The sequence below is a fragment of the Marmota monax genome, unplaced genomic scaffold (assembly GCF_021218885.2).
Source record: "Marmota monax isolate L192 unplaced genomic scaffold, Marmota_monax_Labrador192_F-V1.1 WCK01_AAM20220418_F8-fsc00127, whole genome shotgun sequence".
NCBI classification, from domain to species: Eukaryota; Metazoa; Chordata; class Mammalia; order Rodentia; family Sciuridae; genus Marmota; species Marmota monax.
The window spans coordinates 992965-1006853 of NW_026692894.1; the positions used below are offsets into that span (position 1 = coordinate 992965).

At 52.5% G+C, this 13889-nt stretch overlaps 1 protein-coding gene across 2 annotated transcripts in view; it reads right to left on the reverse strand.

The window, feature by feature from the left end:
* Foxp4 (forkhead box P4) overlaps positions 1-13153 on the reverse strand; it is a 51352-nt gene extending 38199 nt beyond the window's left edge. Inside the window, exon 1 of one of the 2 annotated variants that reach the window (XM_046450644.2) lies at positions 12685-13153. The gene's annotated coding sequence lies outside the window, so the exon portion shown is untranslated. The remainder of the gene's footprint in view (positions 1-12684) is intronic. The other variant, XM_046450643.2, reaches the window with a different exon arrangement.
* Positions 13154-13889: the final 736 nt, after the last annotated feature.

The following is a 13889-nucleotide window of genomic DNA, read 5'->3' on the forward strand; positions in this document are numbered from 1 at the left end:
ACGATTAGGTAGGAAGAATAAGTAGGCATTGGCCAGGCACCGTGTACACTGGATGAAGGGGAAACAGCACATACAGGTTTTTTAGCTTTGTTTTGTTTTGTTACAGGGGATTGAACTCAGAGGTGTTTTACCACTGTGTAACTTCTCCAGCCCTTTTTATTTTTTAATCTTTGAGAAAGGATCTCCCTAAATTGCTGAGGCTGGTCTTGCACATGTGGTCCTCCTGCCTCAGCCTCCAAAATTGCTGTGATTATAGGTGTGTGCCACCAACCCTGCCTAGTGCAAAGGCCTTTATTTCTAAAAAAAAAAAAAAAGGTCACCAGTTTCAGACTTTTCCAGAACTAACAGTCTTTGAAATGACTAACAGTCTTTGAAATTTGTAGATGATATATAAAGACAGACATGTGGGTACCTCATAGAAAGACCCTGAGGGACACCTTATTTTTCCTTTCTTTTCTAGCCTTTTTTTTTTTTTTTAAACTATACTATCAGATCTTCCTTATGTCAGAGAACATAAAGCACAGGGCTTTTCAGAGCCAGAAGTACTGGCCCTACAAGTAACTGAAGGATGCCTCTCAATAGGAAGGCCCAGGGAAGCCCTCCCGCATGCAGCTCTGACCTCCCACTGGCTTCAGGTGGCCAGGTGGGAGGAGGGCTCTCCTGTAGCAGCCACTGTGGGCCTTGGCCTCACACACAGCCATCCTACCTGCTAACTCTGACCTCTGATTACCTTAGTGACATTAAGCAATGAAGTTACCAGTCTGTCTGTTTTTTTTTTTTTTTTTTTTTAATCTGTAATATGGGACTAATACCAAGAAAATTTCCCTCCAGGAATGCTGTGGTATCAGGTAAGACACACTGCATGAAGAAGACAATCAGACAAGGGTAGTTACTTAGTTATGGGGCCCAAAATTCCTGTTGCAACACAACTCTGAGTGGGCTAGGGTTTAAAAATTCACCCCAGGGGCTGGAGTTGTGGCTCAGCGCTTGTCTAGCATGTGCAAGGCCCTGGGTTCGATCCTCAGCACCACATAAAAATAAAATAAAGGTTTTGTGTCCAACTACTACTAAATATATATATATATATATATATATATATATATATATATATATTTTTTTTTTTTTTTAATTCACCCCAGTCCTTGGATCAGCACTACAAAAAAGCAAGGCAGGACCTACGAGTTAGATTGTCCACATGGGGCTGGGGAACATAGCTTAGTGGTAGAGCCCTGCCTAGCATTGTGCAAGGCTCTGGGTTGATCCCCTCCATGTAGAGTAGGGGGACTATAGCTCTAAAATGGGTCCTAAAACCAGAACTGGGTGATGCACTGCAAAACCCTCCAGCACTATGTGGCTGATCATGCTAGCAGTCTTTCTACTCAGCACATGGCACTGAGTTCCAAAACAATCTCAACTCCTCTTGGGGCAGGAACTTAGCTCTGTGGTACAGCACTTGTCTAGAATGTGAGAGGCCCTAGGTTAAAGCCCCAGTACCAAAACCAAACAACAACCCCTCTCCAAGCCCCTGCCCTCCCTCTGAGACTACTATGTGAGTCAGAGGCTGGCATCCTCTGCTCCCCTCCCCCACACTGGAACCTGAGTGTTGGGTCTGGAAACTACCCACCCCAACTCTAGGGAGCATTCAAGGCCAATTCTTGGCACAAAACTTCAGAGCTGGAGGGGCTTAGTACAAGTGGTAGGGCAAGGAGATGCTAGTCTAAAACACAGCAACACAGCCTTTAATTTGGAAGGTGTCCTGTGCTTCCTGCTCCAGGTTCTCTCCAAGTCTCAAATAACGTTATTTTCCAATCTTAAAAAAGACATCTTGGTGGGACTTCTGATGTGTGTGGAGTGGGGCAGGTAGGCAGGTAAAAGGAAAAAAAAAAAAAAAGAAGAAGAGTACTCTACCACTCAGAGAACTGGCCTTGGGGGGTGACCCTTCCAGTCAATCCACTTTCACTCTCTTTTGGAATACAAATGCTTAAAAGTGAAATTGGGTAATCGGTACCTGATCTGAATTTTCCTATTTTTCCACTCACCACTTACTATCATAAGCATTTCCACATGACATAAAATATTTTAAGCAACAGTTTTTAATGGTCACATAGTTGCTTGAGTGGCTGCATGTTCCAGAATTTATGTAGCCAATCCCCTAGAGTTTGATATCTAGGCTGTTACCTTTTTTTTTTTTTTTTTGGCATAAGAGATTGAATCCAGGGGTACTTAACCCCTGAGCCACATCCCCAGCCCTTTTTAATGTTTTGTTTAGAGACAGGGTCTCACTGAGTTGCTTAGGGCCTTGCTAAGTTACTGAAGCTGGCTTTGAACTAGTGATCCCCCTGCTTCAGACTCTCGAGCCTCTGGGACTATAGGCATGCGCCACCGCGCCCGGCTACATATTTTTAAAAAATATTTTTTAAGTTGTATATGGACACAATTCTTTTATTTTTATGTGGTGCTGAGGATGGAACCCAGTGCCTTACACATTGCTAGGTAAGTGCTCTATCACTGAGCTATAACTCCAGCCCTGTCGGCTACATATTTTTAAAGTTTTTTTTTTAATTTTAATTTTTTTTAAGTTGTAGATGGACACGATACCTTTATTTTATTTATTTTTTTTTCAGTGCTGAGGATCAAATTCAGTGCCTCACGTGTGCCAGGCAAGTGCTCTACCACTGAGCCACAACTTCAGCCTCTATTTTTAAGGTCCTCGATTTCTCTCTAGGTTATTCTTTTGCTGTTGTTTTTAGTTATACATGACAGTAGGGTATATTTTGGCATATCTTTTCTTGATATCCTTGATAGCCATAAAATTTGTACTAATTTTACCATCCAGTAGCAATGAGACCATTATCTCAGAAGACTCACAAACCCTCAACTTTTTGGTGGTTTTCCCGCTATTCTCCTCAGTTCCTCCCCAGAGATTCTCAGATCTGCATAAGGCGTTCAAAATCAAACACTACAGACCCCGAGGAGCCTGTGTGAGCTCCCCGGGTTCACAGCTGGGCAGGGTCTTCACCTGTAACTGATGTGGGGCGCAGCAGTCACTATGGTCTTTGTAAATGGAGGTGAATAAGACATGCTTCTGGGGGACTTACATATTGGTGGAAGGAGGAGACAGAGGCAAACAAAGGGGCAGGTAAGCAGACTTTCTAATGCAGCAGAATCACCTAGGGAGCCTTAGAAAGAAACCATTCTTAGGTCCCACTATAGGTCAGTTAAATTGCTCCCTGGGGAGAAGGACTCAGTCTTGAGTATCCCACAAAGCTTTTTCAAGTATTCTAAATTTCAAGTGTAGGGTTGAGAAGCTCTGCTCTATACAACACATACATACAATCTTACAAAGGTTATGCACTGGGGGTGATGAGAACCTGGATGGAGTGGGGTGCTTAGGGTCTTGCTAACAGCTTCCTGGAGGAGGTGACTTCTGGGCTATCATAAGGCAAGAGCAGGCTCAGAGCACAATTTGTGATTGGGAGGGGAGGGGCTGGGCAGCATTGGAGATGGAACCCAGGGCCTCACACGTGTTCGGCAAGTGCTCTACCCCTGAGCCACATCCCCAGGCCTTGTGTCTTATTCTTAATAACACCCACTGCACTCAGAGTCCCTGAAAGCCCTTCCCTGTACTCTGTCCCTTCTCCCTCCCACACAATCCTCTGCTCACTTTGACAGAGGAAGGAACCACTCTTCAAAGATGCCAAGTGACTTGACAAGGTCACCTGGCTGCTACGTGGCTGAGTCAAGGACCAGGACTCTTCCCTGCATCCCACCTCAGAGCCGGCAAGGCCCAGATCGCAGTCGCTCTGGCATTTCTGGGGATTCTGAACCTCTCCTCACCACCTCTCCTACCAATTTACCTTTTACTGGCTCCATCCCTGAAACGTTCCCACCAGGCCCTGGCAAAGAGGCCAGGCTCAGCTCTCCCTCCTACCACCGTGACCAAAAGGAAGAATTAACAATGAAAAAGAGGGAGAACCAAAGATCCCACTCCATCTCATTAAGAAAGTAAACATAAGAGCCATCTAAGTGTCTAATTAAGCTTCTAATTAGTCCCTGCTTGTTACTAATGCAAATTAGATTACTCCGCTTAACTACAGCATGTCCACAACACCCTTGTTAATTGCGGCCTTTTGAAATTAAATTACTCCCTAATTAGCATATCAAAGCCATTGATTCGGAGCTGGGAAAGATGAGGGCAAGAGGAGCCGAATGCCAAGTTTGGTTAATCAGAGACAGCTAATTAAATAGTGACGTCTTACGTGGGGGGCCTGCTGGTTAAGGAGTAGGGGCAACCCACTCAGGGCCTGAATGGCCACCTGGAGCCTGGTTCTGGTAGTGGCCTTTGACACCAGGGCCTCCTATGGGCATAGGAGGGGCTTCAGTGGGCTTGCAACAGACCACTGGGTCTGGCCCTTGCTTAGCCTCTGGCTGCTGTCTAGCCTTGCCCCTGGCACGCCCTGGCCCCTCTTCATCTCCCTAGATGATTTCTAGGCATGGCATTCACAGAAATCTTGGGCATCAATTCACGGGTATCCAAAGCACAACCACATTTGAATATGCAAAGCTTCAGCAGCGTCCTTCCACTTCTCTCTGTGTCAAGATGGGTTCCAAAGGGGGACTATTCCTCCCAACAACACATAAGAAATTAAGTATGGGGGACAGATAACCTTCATAGAGGGGCTCACCTGCCAGAGGTGCACTGGTTTCAGCTTAGAACAGGCCCCTAGAGACACAAGACCTTATAATTACCTCTGTGGTATAAAGTAAGGAAAAAGAATTATCCACCACCATCAGTTTTAGTTTTGGGGGTTTTTGTTTTGGGTTTATTTATTTATTTATTTTTAGTACCAGGGATAGAACCCAGGGGCACTCAACCATTAAGCCATGTCCCCAAAACTTTTTTATATCATTTTTATAATTTAAAATTTTTTATAGTTATAAATGGACAGTGTGCCTTTGTTTTATTTATTTTTTATGTGGTGCTAAGGATTGAATCCAGTGCCTCATACATGCTAGGCAAGCGCTCTGCCACTGAGCTACAGCCCAGCCTTCTTTTATACATACATATATATATATATTTTTTTTAATTGAGAGACAGGGTCTCCCTCAGTTGCTTAGGGCCCACCTAAGTTGTTAAAGCTGGCTTTGAACTCCCAATCCTCCTGCTTCAGCCTCCTGAATTTCAGGGATGCATCACCACGCCCAGCTGCCACCATTAGTTTGTAAGCAGCAGTGTGGAAATTAGGTTTGGGTCCTTATTGGTCTTCTCTAAGCCCTTGCTGTAAAGAGTCTTTTGGACTCTCCCCTCCTAGATTTTCCTTGAATAATATTGAGACTGGCAAGTCCCCTTGTCAAAGTTGCTAACCAAAATGCCCTCTGGGGCTAGGCGGGTCACCAGCAGGGCAGGTGAGAAGCAGCTTTCACTCATTCCCAGTCCCTCCTTACCCACACAGAAATATGGGCTCAGTGTTGGCTGTGTTTGGGTTTGGATTGTGCAAAAGAAGCCCCAGTAGGGATACCTACAGAAATTTACTACAGCATTGAGCTGTGTTGGGCATCAGAAAACCTCAGCAGAGGTGAAGTTATTCAATTTGTGACCACAGTCCTTCAGGCCAGCATTCCCAAGAGAAGGTCCCAGTTAACTGTGTGACCTTATGTAAGTCACATCCCCTCTCTGGGCCTAGATCCTTCACCTATCAAATGAGAACAGGAATTCTCAAGATCTGGTGAATCTCTCAGGGATGGTGAGGATTAGAACAAGGAGGGCTGTGAAACTAACTGCAAAGCACAGTTTCTTGTCAGTCTGGTGACCACCTAGTTCTACGCACTACAAACCCCTCCCAGATTTCCTAATGGGGATACTTTCTAGAAACTTCTTACTCGGTCTTCCATGCAAAGAGCAGAGCCAGGGCTTCCAAGTGTCCTTAAGAATGCTGAGGGCTAGTTACTGCAGGCGCCTGGCTATTGGGAAGCTAGGAAGTACCACACCTCTCTCCTCTGCCCTACATTTAATGGACCAGCCCTGGCAAAGGAGTGGAGGGTCCCTAACTGGTTCTTTCTCTGTCCCTCTCTCCCCAGCTAGAGTACAGGCTGTCCCCAGCCTTCCCTCCCCCAGTCCCCCACTCCAAGTTCATCACCAGTAGCCCCTGGAGCACTCAGGGTCAGGGCCAGGGCCAAATTCCCAAAGGGTGAGATTTTGTTTATTTAAGGAGAGATCAAACAGGGACCAGAAGAAAGGAAGTCCCCATGCTCCCACCTCAAAAAGAGTGAATCCCAAACAGTACTCAGCCCACAGGTAGCCACACAGGCCAAATTGAGCAAAGGGGTCTAAAGCAATTTTCTTTTAGAAAGTAAGTGAAATTAAAAGCAAAGCAGAAAAAGGGAAATGGGGGAGGGGAAGGCTGTCCTGGTGTGAGGGGGAGGGGGGATGGCAGCACTCAAGGGCCAAGCTGCAGCCCGCCTAGCACAGCTCTCTCTCCCAAGGAGATTCAATTAATTGATAACAAGAGGCATCAAATTAATTTCTGGAGGATGTGAGATTCTGATGAAGGGAAATCTCGTAGATGGGGATCAGGCAGGAGGGGGCGGGCCGCACCCCTTTTAATCAGGCTCAGCTGCCTAATTGGCGAGGAGGAGACTTCCATGGGTCATAGGGTTCCCTGCCCTGAGCTCCACATGTCACCCCTTTGGAAAAGACCCGGGAGGCAGTGGGTTCCTGTCGCTGTCAGAACAAAGAGGGTGCCCAGCTTTGGCAAGCTGAGGCCAGGCAGAGGGGGCTGCGGGTGTCCCTCACCAATTGTACAGTACAAATCTGGGGCCAACTGGGAAGACAAGGTTGTGCCTAAGGCCAGAGAGCGAGGTCGGATCTTGGTAGCAGTGCCTTACTGGGTTCCTATGGTATATGTGTGCAAGTCTGGATCCCGTTTAGAACCCAGACCCATCAAGTCATTCCTGAACTCAGGCATGTAGCACAGAACTATGGGTGGCACTCCCTGCAGCTGAAAAACATAGTCCACGCTGTGCAAGACCCCTGCGGACCCCCGGGCCCTGGTCCCAGCCAGCCCGTGTGCCAGTCATTTTATCAGCATTCAGCAAGGGCCAAAAACATATCTCAGCTCAGATCTCAACACCTCTAAGAGTGTCCAGAGCTCAGAGCAGTGCTCCCAGAGGGCTAACCTGAAGTAGTGCCTCAGCTGGGAAGAAGAGCAGGCAGCCCTGGCTTGCTGGGGAACCCCCCAGGCTTCTCTGAAGGAGGGCTTCTCCCAGTGGGCTGCAGCACTTCAACACACCCCTGACCTTTGGAGTGCCTCCTGTTCCCATCTAGAGATGGGAAGCCTGGAGAGCCTTGGAGGTTTGCTCCCCAAGTGACCCCTCCTGGGTTTCCCACAAATCTTGATGTTCCATCTCCCTCCAAAATTCTCCCCAGCAGCACCTTTTTCTTCCAGGATGCAGACAAGAATCTGCCCAAGGAACACCTGAAGGCAAGGAGGAAGCCCACTGCAGCCCACTTTTGGAGCAAATTCTTTAGTTCTGGGGCTCCTTGAAATGTGGGCTTCCAGAAATGAATGGAAAGCCAGAAATCAAATCCCAGGGATCCTGCTCAGACCTGCCCCAGGGAGGAAAACAAAAAACAAAACCCCCATACCTGCCCCCCCCCAACTTTCCCCTCCTACTGTGGGGCTCTTCCAAGGTCTGTGCCACTGGTACATGTGTCCTGTCAGGACCCAGGCCTGCCTTCTGTGGTCAGGACCCATGCAAAAGATCCACACTCCCACACTTGCTCCATTCGGATTTTTACAAGTTAACAAGCGAGACTCCTCTTACTTTACCTCTTCTCTGTCCTTGCACTTAGTAGGCACTCCACACTATCTGTACAGTGGAGTCGAGAGTCTTGTCTCTCTTCCCTGAGCTGCCCTGCCCTCAAGTGGTCATCATTTTGCCCTCTCCTTTTCTGCCAGTCAGAATTCTAGGTCACTTCCTCGCCTACCAGCCCTGCCTACCTTGGAGAAATGCCAAGAGGGTCTTTACATAAGTCTTTAGTGTCTGGAAAAACCCTCTCGACCCAACCTCCATTCACATGGAAGCCCAGGTGAGATGCCAGCAGAACCAATTTAGGGTGGGAAAGGAAACAACATTTACCTCTATCTTGCACCATCAATAGACCCCACCCACCCTGGGGCCTCAGGGCGCAAAGGAAGAGGCCCAGGAGGTGGGCCGAACAGCTGGGATTGGCAGGAAAAAAGAAAGATGCAGGGGCTTCAATGGAAGGGAAGCGCTGAGAAAAACAAAAAGACCCTGGCCTGGGTTGGTGGGGGCAGCCCTGGAAGCAGGGATCAAGGCAAGGGAGGGCTCTGGCCAGGCCCTGCCAGCTCTGACCACGCACCAGAGTGACTCCATGGCCCCTCAACTTGTAGCCCTAGGCAGACTGTACCTTTTGTGCAGAAGCTCCTGCTTCCCAGTCAGCATGCCTGAGCCCAGGAGCAGCATCTAACAAGACCACTGCAGCCACAGCCACAGCCACAAAGTGCAGACATAAATTTTGGAGGACAGAAGAAAGAGGGTTCCTACTGTGATCCCGTTTGGGCAGAACCAGCAGTGAGTGCAAGTGTGCATTTCCATGGAAAATCCCAGAAGGCAAAACTGAAGAAAGCCAACTTCAGGCTCAGGGGATGTTTCTTTTTGCCTCTAAAGGTGATTCCTTCAGCACTAGGTCCCAAATTGGTCTGAAACTTGCTGCCAAATGTCTTCTATAAGGATGTGAGAGGTATGGTTTCCAAATACGAGAAATCTCCCTTTTTAGAGAGAGGGTACTGATCATTTTTTTCCTCCTTCATGTTCTGGGAAATTTTCATTTATACTTTTATCCTGAGCATCTTAGTAGTACCTGGGAGACATTCCAAGGTGCTAGGGTGGGGGGCATCAGATTCTATACCCAAGTCCTCCTCTAAAGGGAAGACAGGGAGTGAAGGTACAGCCTTCATACTAGAGGGAAGAGAGGAGACCAAGACTAGCTTGTGGAGGAGGGGAGGAGGCAGGGGGAGTGACCGCCCCTCCATCCCTTCCCCATAGCAGAGGCTCAAGCTGTGCTGGTTTATACTAGGGTCAGGGGCCCCACACTTGGTCTCAGCTCTGCTAAGTAGCTGTGTAACCTCAGTCAAGTTGTCTCTTCTCTCTGGGCTTCTTTTTCCAGCCTATAAAATGAATTTTAATACTCCAGTGTTTCCAGTATTCAGTCCAATAAGTGGCCTGGCAGTGCTGGTAAACTAACAATTTTTAAAAGCCATCCCCGGATTGGCACTACCAGGCACCAGGCACCATGCTAGGAACTTTACCTCTCATTCAACTCCCAAGCTGACTCTCTACATTGGGTATTACTGACCTACTTTACAACCTAAGAAAATTGAGGTTCGAGGAGCTTAATTAAGTTCTCCAGAGTCCCATCTCTATTGCCAAGTTCCACTCTGACACATGTTCTGCCCTGGGGAGGCCCGTGTTCCTTGCTCTGGGTTCCAGAGTTCTGGAACTAAGTCTGAGGAAGTCATCCCAGCCCATGGAGCCCAGAGTCCTGACCAAAATAGTCCTGAGGCTGCCTTGGCCTGGGCAACTGGGATGGGGCAAGATCCAGGGAAGGGAAACTGGGAAAAACCCTTCTTTTTTTTTGGAAAGAAATAATTATTTCACATAGTTCTATCTATAGGAAAGGTAAAGACATTGCACCTGCTTGGGAGGAGGGTGTAGGGGTTGTACTGCCCCAGCGGTAGTGACAGGAAACCGCCAAGTCCCAGCTCTTAGTGGGAAGGCTAAGGGTTAAGATGTAGGGAGGAGAGGGCAGCTGTGGAGCAGGGAAGGCTTCTGGAGATGTCCCGCCCCTGTCCCTTCCCTCCCCTCGCATCTCAAACTCCTTCTCTGAAACACCCACTGCTCCCATCTATCAGAATCTCCTGTCCCAACACTGTGAGGTCCAGAGAGCAGACCCCAGCCTTTATCACGTAGGTACCCCAATACCCAGCCTGGGACCTACCCAAACAGAGTAGGGGCACAGCAAATATTGGGGAATTACTGGATAAAAGAACACCCCCCCAAGTTGTCCTGCTTCCCTCCCCTCGGGAAGAGGTGTGTTTGGAGTAGGGGCCCAGCAGGATACACACATTCCAGGCAAGAAGGGACCTACCTGCCGACTGCCAGAAAGGAGGCTTCTGGCCAAAGGCAGAGAAAGGGGGGTGGGGGTGTCTAGGTAGAAGGAAGAGGGGCAGGTCTCTTTGCAAGTTGAGCCCAGCCTCAGCTATTCTTCAGCTCTGGTGTCAGGCCTTTCCCTTCCCAGGGCTCAGGGGCTTCCCAACTCCAGAACTCCTGAGAACCCTGCCCAGGCCTGGGAGAACAGAAAACTCCCCGCCAGGGGCCCAGGGTTAGGCTGCTAGAACAGAAGGTTCCAGTGGTCTCCCCACCTTAGCACCAAGGATACGGTGAGTGTCTAAGGAACCAGGAGTACAGATTGGGAGACTGGGGAGGGGGCACCGATAGCACCACCTCCTCCCCATGCCATCTTGCATTGACTAGAGTGGAAATCACACTACATAGGGATCTCCCCTGTGCACTGTCCTTAGAGCAACTCAGATCTAAAGGCACCGCGGGAGCCAGCAAGCCATCTAGGTGCCCACCACAAAGTCCTTGTGCCCTCCCTGCAGCCACCAGGTGACAAATAACCTCAGAACCCCAAGGGGCAAAAAAAGTTTCTCAAGTTAAAAAAAAAAAAAAAAAAAAAAGGCTTTAGACTTCCCCACAGCGGTTTTCCGCGGGGGCGAGCAGAGGTTGTCTGAGGCCGGTGGCTCCCCTTCAGACAGCTCCTCTCAGTTCGGGTTGTGTTGGAGGAGCAGAGGAAGGGGGCTCCAAATGCCTGTGACCCAAGGCACAGAGGCCAAGGGGCCGATCTGCCCTGGTTCTCTCCGGAAAGTGAGCTTGGGGTCCGGAAAGCTGGGCGGTGAGACCGCTCAGACCCTCCCACAGCCACCGACGACCGTACAGATCATTCCGCTGCTCCTCCTTCGGGGACACAGAAGGGGGCCCTTGATTTAACCACCGCAATTGCCCCTCAAATTGCGCTCCCCGAGGCCCTCAACACCTAACATTTGGGTCTGGGACAAATCCAGGCGAGTGCTCTGAGGCAGGGTGAAGATGCTGAAGTTCAGATAAAATCCCGCATTGGCCAAACACTCCTGGGCTTTCTCCGGAACTGTAGCTTCAGTTTGGGGTTTGCGCCTCTGGGTCCCCCTCCCCTCTCCCCAGCTCAGGGCGCCGCGGTCTGCCAGAGGGGAGACCCAGAAGTGCTGGGGTGCTTCTCATGCGATGATCTCCAGATGCCTTCAATCCCAGGTGCCGAGTAAGCGAGGAAATATCCAGGCGGGGTTGGCACGAGAGGTCGGGGGTGCAAAAGGAGGAGCGGGGCGATCTCTTAGCTCAGGGCCCCATACCCTTTTCCTCCCAGCCTATAACGTTGGGATGGGATGTGGGTGTGTTCACGAGGTCGCCCCAGTTGGGGGAAGAGAGGTAATCCACCGCCGTCAGGGCTCTGCCTCAGAATCCGCATCCCGCGAAATTACACGATCCTTTACTCAGGTGGCCACCGAGACCCCAAGGCTCTGCTCTGGCGCAGCCCAAGGAAGTTTGTTTGGCGTTGAAGCGGAGCGCGATGCTGGAGCGCCGCCGGGGTGGCCGCAGGTCAGAGAGGTGTTGGGGGAAGGAAAGGGGTTGTTCATGGGGGACATAAGAGTCCTCAGTCTGGGAGGCATGGTCCTGCTTGGTCACTCTAGGACCCTCTTCCCTGGTGGGCTTCCCCCCACCCCACTACGTGGTGGGGTGATAGCTTCCCCAAAGCGGGTGAATAGAGGTATCCGCCAGATCGGTCCCCCACCCTGTGGCTCAGGCGCACAAAAATCACAGAGGCCATTTCCAGACGCTCTCAAGTCCCCAAGAAGTTTTCCGCTCTGTCTCTGAGCTCAATGAGGGATGGGGGAAAGAGGGTTGATTGGTCTCAGAACTTCCGAGGTGCGACCTAAGCAAGACAAGTTCCCCTTCACCCAGGGCGACGCGGCGTGTGGGACTGTAGTACCCCCCGCCCCAGTCCCTCTGCCTCTGGCCTATCTTGGAGAGTCCCGAGACTGGAAATGGGGGAGCCCACTTCACTACTTCCCTTCCCAGCTCAGGAAAGTCCGGGCCGGGAAGTATTCTTTGTCTGACTCGGGGAGGGGGGGTCGCGCCCCCTAACACCCCATTCCCAGCGGCGAGGCCCGGAGGGGGCGGAGCCCAGAATCCTGGGGGAGGGGCGGGCCTCAGTGGCCTCTCCAGCCACCCACCCCTGGCCGGCCCCCGCTGCCCGCCACCGCAAACCCCCCCCCCCGCCACCGCGCAGTAGCCCCCACCTGTTCCCAAGGCAGCTCCGGCCCGCTGGGGCCCGAGCCGGGGGCGGGGTCTCGCGGCTCCCCGGGTCAGTGCACTACGGCCGGCCCCGGCTTGAACAAAGTGCGCCGGCCAGGGCCCGACTCCTCCCGGCGCCCGGCGCGTCTCCGGCGGGCAGTTTGCAAACACAAAGTGAGCCAGTGAGCAGGCGAGAGAGTGCGCGAGCTAGGGAGTTGGTCTGGTCACCGGCCCAGCCCCCACCCGCTTCCCCGGGCCGGACCCGCCACCTACCTGTCCGGCCCGGCCGCTCCGTGCGGGCTCCGGCCCGTCAGCCCGCGCAGGGCATGGGGCTCGCTCGGGTCGCAGCCCGGGCCCGCCGCCGCCCGCCGGGGCTGCTCCTCCGCGCCGCCCCGCGCCGCGCAGCTCTCGGGCGTCCTCCCTGCGCGCCGCGCCGACCGCCGCGCGCCTTAGCCCCGCCGGGGCATCGCACTTTGTGGGGAGCTCGGCTCGCTCCGGCTCTGCTCCTCCTTCTCTGTCCTCCCGCGACGTTCGTTAGATCGCTCCGGCTCCCGGGCTCCGGGACCCCGGCGTCCCCGCCCCCGGCCCAGCCCTGGTTCCGGCCCGGGCTCCTCCCCGCCGCGCCGCCGCCGCCTGCGCCGCGCCCTCCTCGCGGGCTGGGGGCTCTGTCCCGGCCGCCGGCCGCACTGTCCGGTCCGCAGGGGTGGCCGGCTCCGGACTCCGAGGGGCTGCGACTGAGCCCGGGCTGCGAGTGGCTGCGAGCGGCTGCGAGCGGGCGGCGCGCGGGCGGGGCGGGAGGGGACGGGGGACGGGAGGGGCGGAGGGGAACGAGGGAGCGCGCGGAGCGCCCGGGAGGAGGGAACGAGCGAGCGAGAGGCGGAGGAAGGAGCGACCAACTTCTAGTGCTACCATAATTCGCCTAAAGCAGGTGCAGCAACTTTCACCCCGCGAGGCAGCCTGCCGCGAGCGAGAGAGACCACGTGGACCAAACTTTAGGGGAGGAGAAATGGGGACGTGGAGAGAGGACTTGGGGCTACAGATTTAAAAAGGCGATAGGCAGAGAGACCCTAGAGATTCGCCCTGGCCTCGGACCAATCCCACGGTGCGCTTTGTAAACTCCGGCCTTTCCCTGGAGTCTGGAGGTGCGGCCAAGTCCTGCTCCCACACGGTTCACTGGTTCCCCGCGGGCTGCGCCTGGCGCGGGGAGTGGCCGGGGCCCCCAGTCCAGAGCCCGCGTCCGGCCCCCGCCTGCCTTGCCTCCCTCCGACTCTCCAGTGCGTGGGGGCTGGGGTGGGCTTTTGAACCAGAGTGGGGGTGGGGAGGCTCCTTCTGGGTGTTGTGAACAGTCACCCCCCACCCCGCCGCTCCGCCGCGCGATGCCTCCCTCGCGGAAGGGGAATTTCCCGTAAAGTGCTCTGAGAACCAGTGAAGAAGGCGCCCAAGACTGGATCCACGAGGGCACAGCGAAGAGCAAAGTC